This window comes from Varanus komodoensis, unplaced genomic scaffold (genome assembly GCF_004798865.1).
Source record: "Varanus komodoensis strain SLA01 unplaced genomic scaffold, ASM479886v1 scaffold1, whole genome shotgun sequence".
Lineage (NCBI taxonomy): Eukaryota > Metazoa > Chordata > Lepidosauria > Squamata > Varanidae > Varanus > Varanus komodoensis.
Window position 1 is genome coordinate 29880972 of NW_025335268.1, and position 10317 is coordinate 29891288.

A 10317-nucleotide genomic window follows, 5' to 3' on the forward strand; every position below is an offset into this window, starting at 1 on the left:
GAGAGAGAGAGAGAGAGAGAGAGAGAGAGAGAGAGAGAGAGGGTTGTTTTTAGGAGTGGATAAGAGAAACATTCCACAGAAACTAACAATAGTAGGCTTACATTTTATTTCTTATCTCACCTAGTGCCCTGAAAACGACAGCCCTTCAGTGCTTTACAACCTAAGCTAAAGGCAGGGCAAACTATCTCACCTTTCAGAGCCAAAGAGTGGGATTAGCCCTGCATGAATCTCACTAGGAGAGGATTAATTGTGCCTGCAGAGCTGATAAACTGCAGCACTGAAGCTGTGAACACAGAGCATTGATTAGCAGAGAAATATTTTTGAGTGGTCTGTCTTTGTCTGCTCAGCTGTTAGTCACTTCAGCTAAAATAAACCCAAAGAAATAAACAGCAGAATTAACACAGCTGCCATTTTAAGTTGTTACAGGCATAGTCTGTGCAAAGTTTAGTTTCTATCACCCTGAATAAGCACACATGTATACATAGGACAGAAGACAGATGTGCAAAAGCAAACAAACAACTTCTTCACTCTGCTGTGGGGTGGTATAGAAATGAAATGAAATAAAAAATTCATTAAACATCCCTCTGATTATTTTTCAGTCAAGAATCACCTTTGTGAAGCTGCTTATTCTCCACAGGAGTGCATACAGCTTAATGTGGTGGATGAGGGAATAAAACAAAGTTCTGTGTTTCACAAAGCTATCATACCTATAAACCAAGCAAATACTTTATAACACTTTTCCCAAGAGCTCAAAAAGCAATACATAGAATGTATTCTCAGACTTTATTACAATGGCCCTGTAAGTTAGGCCAGTATTATTAACATTTACAGATGAACATTAGGCCCTTGAGGCTTGTTCATGACAGAAACCTGTCTCTTCACACTTTCTCTTGCAGTGTAATCCTGAAACGGCCTTCTCAGAAGAAAGGGACAGGCTCCTGGGAGGTGCATATTTGTTTAGGATTGGTAGGTTTTAATGTTTCTAAACTACCCAGAGAGCCCTCTGGGCTAGTAGGGTGGTATATAAATGCAAATAATAAATAAATAAATAAATAAAAATATACATAGGTCAGAAGAGCGAGCAGGGAGATGACACTGGGATGAGGTTAGCACAGTATCTCCACATGTTACCAATTTGGAGAGGAAAGGATCTGCATACGCCTAAGGTAATACAGCTCTTCATCCATTTGGCATCTCTTAAAATATGCAAGAACATTATAGATTCATAACTGTGCTTATAAATGATTCAAATGCAAGGTCCACAGAAGTATCAACACAAAGAGACAATAACAACTTTCTTAGTTTGTTGCACTTATATTTCACCTCTCTTCTCTTGCAGAAACCCAAGGAGGCTCACTTGGTCCTCCTCTCCATGTAATCCTCCCAACCACCTTGTGAGGTAGATCAGGCTGAAAGTCCAAAACTGACCCAAAGGCACCAGTGAACGTCATTGCCAAGCGGGGAATAGAACCTGGATCTCCCACATCTCAGAGCAACACTGTAGTCCCTACACTGCTGGATTCACACAAGACATAAGGGTGGCTTTCTTTCACAACATGTTAAACCCTCCACAACATGTTATACATGTGTCTGATGTATAATCAGGCTCATCAGGGATTGGGTAACCCCTTCCTCTTTCCCCCTTCTCTGGACTCTGGCAGTATCCCAGGGGTGATATAGCAGGGGCTGCAGCTTGAAGATTTTTTTAAAAAAAACTTGCTTAAAAATCTGGAAAAAATAGTTAGCAGTGGGTTGCCAAGTTGCAATTTAGCATAGAAACTTGACTGCATGATTGCAGTGTAGGTATATGGCAAGTTGCAACCTTGTAGCCCTCTAAGAACTTCGTACATCCATTTTTATCTTTATCTATGAACAAATTGAGGGTGCCTCATACTCCTGCAGTGTCCCCACGGACACTGCAAAAGGACTGGGGTGGGGGGGGGGGGAGAGGCTAGGAAGAGGGAAAGGAGACACAAACCTTGCAGTACTCTGTAAGTGCCAGGCAGAAAGGAATTTTGGCTGCAGTGCATGGCTAACATTCCCAAGCACTCTAACATGATGTGTGAACCCAGCCAATGTGAAGAAAACTTATCAGGGGGGCAATGGAGTATACATTTTAAAAATAAAAATAAACTTGGGTAAGGTATAAAAGTTGGAAGCCAGGTACCCTCCTCCTTCCAAACAACAGGCAATTCTTTGGCAGAAAGCACATCTTTCCAACATACAGCCAGCAAACAAATAGCCAACAGAGGGAAAGTCTCTGAACATGCACAGAGCAGCTTGTTAAACCCAAACAAGAAGCTATTTCTGCGAATTGAGACTCCACACCCCTGGATGTGCCCCTTTGGACCTATGCAGGCCCTTTAGACGGCTAGCCCTTCTCTGCAGATGCTGCATCATGGGGCCAGGAACTGGACCAGGCTCCTCTTGCTCCTCCGCCATGTCCTCTACTGGCACTTCCAAATCCTGTCAGTTCCCAAGATCTACCTGAACATCTGGAGATGGTGGCCTTGGGATAACCTTCCTCGACCACCTCTGTCCACAGACCTCATTTCCCAGGCCCCACAGCCCTCATCCAAAGAGTTGGTGCCACCCTGGCCCTGGAAAGCATGCCAAGAATAACCGCCTCTTTCATTCCCAACAATATAGTTCAATTGTTCAGCCTTGTGTGTGCAGGCACTGCAGAATGTTCTAAAATTTCTTTGGCATCCTGTTTGCTTCATCAGAGAGCTTCCACTGGCATGTCACAGAAGTCTCATAACTCACCAGTGTCAGCTTTTTCCTCACCAAATTGCTAACCACAATTGTGTGAGCAATTTTCAGTGTCTCTCACTTACTCAGGTCCCCTCCCTTCCTCCTGGCAATGCCTTTTATCTTCTTCAATGCCATGAATGATCTTCTACAGTGCATCTGACTCCAGGTGTCCCCTTTCAATCTTGGGTCAGGCCTGTGGTGCACTGGTCCATTGCTGCTTATGTCACCATGCTGGGTCCCGGCAGGCTCAGCCGGGAGCTTTCCTTCCTTCTGTCCTTCCGTCCTTCTGTCCTTTCTTCCTTCCCATTTTGCTCTTCCATCTTCTCTGCCTTTGGTTCTGTGACTTTTCCTTTTGTTTCTTAGTGCATTGGCCTCATGCCTTTTGAAAGGCATTCTGGCTTTTCCTCTTGTCCTACCAGTTCTTGGATCTGAGCTGTGTCTAAATGGAAGGGTGCTCTATCTTAGCCACCACAGTGGACTTTGAACCAGGTCAGCAGTAAGCATGACATGAGAGCTGAAAGCTAAAAATCCAGAGGATGCCTTGCAGATGCTACGCTCCTACAATGGTAGGAATGATGTGATGATTCCATTTCATGTTCAGCTGCTGATTCATCTTTTGTTAGACTGAAAAGCTGTTGAAAAAATATTGGAAGTGGTCCATTATCTAAATATTAGCTCAGTCAAGTACTTAGAACTAGAAGTTTTCTGGAAGGATGTGTTATTCCTCCCTGTTTATATCAGTCCAAACATGCTTGGATTAGCTGTCTACTGGTTCGGATAAAATGTTCAGTGGGTTGACAATAGTAGAAGAACATGGTGGGGTTCTAAGCACATGGACCAGCATTCCCCAGCCAGAGGTTGTCCAGAGGTGTTGGTCTGCAATTCCCATGGTTCCCAGCCAGCATAGCCAATGGCTAGGAATGATGAAGGCTGCAGTCCAATACCTCTGCATTATAGCTAATTCGTATTTTAAAAGAATGTATGCCACAATCTTATATCCATGTCCGTAGGAGTCAACTCCATTGGACTTAACAGGACTCACTTTTGATTAAGCATGTGTAAGATTTCAGTACAAAATTCTCTTTGCCTTGGCATTGCAGACATTTGTTAAGTATTTGACATTTAGAAGGCCAATGACAGACACAGAGAAAGCCAAGCAATTTGGGTTTTATAGTATGTGATGATGATGTTTCATCTGGCTTTGCAAATCTTTCTGAGGTGGGGCTCTAAAAGCAGCCACAACCAGTTGCCAAACTTTTTATTGTTTTGTTCCAGTGCCCAGAATAGCTTTGTAATATGCAGAACTTAAGCAAGTGAGGCCTTTCCTGCCATCATGTCATCTTTATGCTAAGAAAGATGAAATGCTCTGCTTCTGTGAAAGGTACAGTAAAAAGTTGCACAGTTGCTGTAAAGAAAGAAGGAAGGAAATAGGACAATATAGTATTAGCTCTGGGCTTGGATCTTAAGGCAGTCCTACTTAGAGTAGAGCCAATGAAATCAGCAGGGCCTAAGTTAGTACATCTGGATCCAAATAGAGTTGTAGTGAGCAAGGCTATTATCATGACTTACTTACACAGATGGGGGAGAGGGTATATTGAGTGCCTTTACCATGACTTTTAGGGACCTCAGTAAGATACCCACACAGTGGTCTCCTCCCTCATGGAGTCTCCCTTCTCACTTCTATGGTCACCCTTGCTGCTTAGTAGAGACTTACACACAAGGTGAAAGCTCCATACACATTTTGCAAATTGTGTGCAGGGAGAGGCCAGCTCTTGCTCCATCCATTGCCCATGCCTTAATGGACTTGGAATTTTTGCAAAAATGTGTGCATATTTGCACATATTTTCACTGGTGCCTATCTGAATGAATGCGTTTGTGCATATTGACCCCAAATGCTCAAATATTTCCAATGTTTTCACAGTTTAGTCTGGGGAGTGAGATTCACTCATGTAGGAAGTTTTTAAAATTTACATATTTTTGGTGGGTAACTTTGTGGGAACGTATACAAAATATTGGTCCTCAGGTGTGACAGACGGCATTCTTCCTTTGTCCATGGCCAGTTTCCCCAGCATCCTGGCTCCTCTCTTCCTTTCATCATGGCTACCAACTGCCCACTTGGGTCACCTAGTGCTCCAGCTTCTCCCCACGACTGTTATCTAGGCCAGAGAAGGAGAGGCAGGTAAGCAAGCAGGTTGCAATGGCGACGAGGAGGCGGCTCCTCAAAGTGGGCTTCTGGTGTGGCGTGAGATCTTGGCAGGTGCCCGCCCACCCCTACCCTTGATGCTGAACCTGGCAATATCGATGTTAAGGCTCCCATGAAAGCCAGATTTCACGCCATCTCTAAGGCAACATGAAAGCTGCCTGCAAATAAGAGATAAATGCCTGTCCCCAAAGAGAAAGCATCATATGTTGAAAGGGGAGAGGAAAGGAATGAAGAGGGCTGTAAAGATGGGCCTTGGAACTTAATCCACTTGTGCTTAGTCAGACAACTTCTCCAAATGAAATTACAGAGCTACTTAGTTCTTTGCCACCATCGCCTTATTCGTATCATTACCCTACCAGGAGCAATTGGCTGGGTAAGTATTGATTCCCAGAACTCATACATATGAAGAAGCTTGATTGCTAATTGCAGAGCTACAAATTTACTCAGCTGTGAAAGATTTGCCATGCTGGGGTAAAGATCTCCAAAGGAAAAATGTCACATTGATAAATCACCTCCCTAAATAGTTAATGTTTTTGCTTTTCCTAGCAGCAAATTGCAGCAGAAAACTGTATGTACAAAGAGACCTCTTAGGGCTCAATTTTTTGCATGCTTGCTCAGAAGCAAACCTCACATTAGTGAGTCTTATTCCTAAGAAAATGTATATAGGATTGTGGTCTTAGGTCTTTTGCACATAGTCAGAAACATTGGCGGAGTGGGATCACACATATTTTCCCTGCTCCTGGCCTTCAAGGTAAGCTTGGCTCATAAAGGGCTTTTCAGTTACCCTGGACAAAGCTCCCCAAATGACAATCTCTGTCAGAATGTGACCTGGTGGTAAGAAACAACTTATGGGAATAAATAGTCTTGACTTTCCAAATCTTCAATGGATGCTTGTTCAAGGAAATCCTGTTGTCTTTTTTAGTTCATGAAAGGAAATGAGGGAAATTCCTGACCATAACTTTGCAGTTATTTTATAAGAACACAGTAGTCCCAGCTGGCAAAGAATGGTGCTCTTGGGACAGAAATGGTATCCAAGGGTGCGTCCAGTCAGGATGAGTGGGAGCCTCTGAACTTCGAGTCTGGTGCTCTCCCATTGCAGAGTAAGAGGAGTGCTGGGGGCAGTCTGGCAATCTTTGCCCCTCCACGCTTCCCACTCCTCATTTTCAACAGCCTCTTGGAATGGGCTGGAGCCACTCTAGGATACCTTCTATCCTAGCCCCTCAGCTCCTCTTCCCTGCCCCCAGAATGGCCCCTTTCTCCTCTCCAAGATCACTTTCCCAGCCTTAGAGAAGAGCCAGTGCCGTTCTTTCCATGTGGTTGTGGGGAGAGGAGTCAGAACTCCAATTCCCTACTGTGAGGCTGCAGTGCTGCTGAAAATCTGTACTATCCTATGCCCCTGCAGACCATGTCAAGGGGCCACAGAATCGTTCCCTAGGGGGCTTATGCACAATGCATTGGTAAGTTCTCTAGCATTAGCCCCATGAAATGATTGTCACTTGAGCATCCAGTCTGTGGGAAAGGACAAACATGTTTGCCATTCCGACTGAAGGCAGGAAGCACTGCCCTCACTCTGCTTTGGCTTCTGCGATTTCCCAGAGCCAAATCTACTTGAGTGTGTTGCAATGTGCCTATGTGACCCACAGACTGGTCAAGCCATGTAGCTAGCAAGAAAACCTCTTCTTTAAAATGCCATCCTGTTGATTGCTAGAAGACAGTAGCAAAATAGTATAAAAATAATAGGGTTGGTGAGGGATGCTTTAAAGAACATGTCAGGTCTTCCAGTACTCTCTTTGTTAAACAGAAAATGTTTGCTGATGTAATTTTGGTGCTGCCTTACTGCTCAATCATAGATCATAACTAGACTACATCAGTAAGGCGAAATAGCAGTCAGTTTTATTTCTCTGTCTTCATACAGTTTACAGTTTGGCATCCATCTCAAAGCCGCACCCAAACGCTCAGAGAAAGAGCTTACGCCATTCCAACTTTTCCAAGGAAACACGTTTGCCTTTTGACCATCAGGTTGTAATAGCTGAAGCATATTATTACGAATTGTGTCCACAGTGCCCACATTTTATGTTTTAAAGCAGCAAGGGACAGTATTGGATTAATCTGGCCTCAGGCAGTGCGATAGTTTATGGCTATACACACCTTATGGAACACGAGCCTGTGTCTCTGCACACTACATCCTGTCCCGACTGCCAAACCACTGAAAATTACCCTGTGCGGAGAGCAGTTATTAGCCCGATCATGCTAACATGATTGCAAGTATGGAATACAGGAAATGACCTCAGCATATCATCTTGAGTTGCAAGAGCTGCCACTGGGGTGAGAATGAAATGATGCATCACCTGATTAAAAGGAATAAGTCATCTACAGAAAAGGACATTCATCTGCATCTATCTATGGAAAGCTCTATGTATAGGAGAAAATTTAGAAATAATGGGCAGAATCCAGCGCAGTCCATCCGCTAGCAGAACTGGGCAGCAATTCTGGTCTGTGTGCAGGCAGCCCCACCAATTCTGCTCTGCAAGCAGCTCCTATGGCTTGTAGAAGGTGATTTAATGCTTCTGGACACAAACTCCAAAACAGATAGAAGGAGCAGATTGAAGAAACTGGGAGAGAGAAAGGAGTTTCATTGAGAAAGAGGGAGGGAGAGATAGGGGGAGGGGAGGGGAAGTGGCTCTGCCCATTGTTGCCTCCAGGCCTGCCCACCACAAAAATGGGGTTCCCCTCTACTGATCTAGGGGACGGAGGGTTTAGTCTTAGGCATTTCGTAAATGTCCCCTTCTCATTGTCAGCGCTGATTCAATTGTAATTGCTATGTGTGTTTTTCTATATGTTTTAATTTTAAAAAAATTGTTAACCACCCAGAGATCTGCAGCTATTGCATAGTATAAAAAATAAAGAGTCAGGATTCTTTTATACTAGGTTTTCTTCTTCCTAGTGACTCAGTAAAATATCAGCTTTCATCTCTTCTGTGCACCAGCTCTAGTTGGAATGGGAGTGGGGGCAGGCTGGATATCTGCCAGTCATTAACCTTGGAGATCTGTTCTGCCTATCAGAAAACTTAGGCTAGATGGAATTAGTGATCTCGCCACAGCTGAAGCATGGGCCTTCCGAATTCCTTTCTTGCATGATCAGCCAGGACAGCCCCAATTCCCATGACAAAAATACCCTTGAAATTGCTATACCAGGGACAATTGAGAAGTCTCAGTGGTTTCGTTATATATGGCTGGTGCTCGCTAGGCTGCATTATCATAGTGTCATCACATACTATATCAACACAGTTGATGGGGTGGGTGAAATTTATAGTCCTCAATCGCTTTCCATTAGCCTATTTCCTGTATCTCTCTGCAAAGTCTCATACAATATGGGTTCGATTACCTGAGGGATTCCCAGCCCCCCACCCACACCTCAGAAAGAATGAAGGGCACAGGGAGTTCAGGTGGATGTTTTATGTCCACACATAACAAGTCCTTCAAATCAAAGCACCCTTCATGAGTCCACTAACCATGACACCAGCTTCCGAGACAGAGCCCAGTGCTTTTGTCATCGCAAAAATAATACCCATGTAATAAATCAGAATTACTGGAATCTGAACCCTTGGAAGGCAATTATTTCTCCTGCAAAGCAGTACCAATACTGTGGTGGCGGTGAGATTGGGGAGGGGAGCTCCCCTTCAACTGCAAAATCCCAGTCTCCATTTAATGAAACTTGGAAAATACGAATGAAGTTCAGTTTTTAAAGGAAGGAGAACTCTGTGATGAATAGGAGAAGTTAAGCACTTCCTGGTTTCCATGTTTCCATTTATCAAGATCTCTGTTTTTCAGTAGAATTTTTCACTTTGATACATTTCACTTCAGAATATTGAATTATAAACAGTTTGAGGGAACATGAAGTAAAATATATATCACCTCTCCTTTTAGCTGTCTTCCTCTTAACTGTTCTTGTTCTATTTAGATGCTAGATACATTGGGAGCTGTTCTACAATGGGCTGTTAATTGCTGAATCTACTTCTGGTTTTGTTGCAGAATCAAAATACAAACTCTACACAAAGAACCTTTCCTTTCCTTTCCTTTCCTTTCCTTTCCTTTCCTTTCCTTTCCTTTCCTTTCCTACTTCTCCACTGTACAGCAGAATAGTACAGATGCCCAAGTAGGAAAATACCTTTTCTTTCCCTTTCAGATACAACACTCTATTTTCACTGCTCTAGAATTAAAACCTGAAAAAGTGCTCTTAAAAAGCAAGAGTGAAATGGGAGGGCCATGATGTCATCAAAAGAACCTATAAACATCTGTGAGTAAATACAATAAATGCCTCATGCGTGAAAGCTCTGGGAGGGGTGTGCAACAGACTCCTTGTGGGAACATAGGAAACTGCCTCAAACCATTTCAGACTCTTTGTCCACCAGACTCTCAACTATGTACTCCAACTGGCAGGGGGTCTCCAGGGTCCCAGGAAGAGTCCCCATCACCTATTAACCGATCCTGCTTGGAACTCTGGAGGTGCTACCTGGGGTGGGGGGTGCCAAACTCTTGCTGCACCACTGGGCAATGGTTACTCTTCAGAGCCTGCGCTAACAACAGATGCAGAAGTGGGTATTCCCGGCCTTCTCCAAACTTACACAGCCAATCTTATTAGAATTCATATGTAGAGTCTTGTAGACCCATACTGAGTGAACTATCCCTAGTAAATGTGTTGGTGCAAGGGGCAGCCCCTCACCAGGCACTCTGCAAACCAGAAGACATCAGTGCAGCACTGGGGTCATCCCACCACCCTTTTCAGCCTTTCTCCATGATGGGAGGAAGACCAAATTCTGTGCCTCTCAAAGCATGGAGGAAATGGACCATGTTCAGTATCTCTGTGAGGAAGCTGCATGCTGCACAAAGCCCATCAGCTAGTTTATAAAGCCATAAATAACAGTATAGATTCCACAGTGGAGTGGGAGATTCTTCCTGGTTGCAGAGCTTGGAGACCAACCCTCTGGGGAAACCTCAGGAGACTCCACAGGCTGAAATACACAGCTTGATGGGCCAGATTCATTCCATGGACTTTCTGTAGCCCTGTTTTGGTGCCTCATTAAGCAGTTGGTAATCTTTCTATAAAGTTCCTTCCTAAGTCCAGACAAAATGTGTGTAACTTCTCTCATTCTCATCTTCAGATATACAGCGCATCATCAGATACAGAATGAGTCTGCATGCATCCACAGATAGACTCCATTCTCATATAGAATGCTTCAGAGTGCATCTTTGGATATAGAACTGGCAAGGAGAGTTGCAGGAAGTGGGCAAGCATTGTACTTCCTGTGTCCCTGCATTTCTGTCTTGCAGATATGTCAACTTTATGCTTTCATGGGGAAG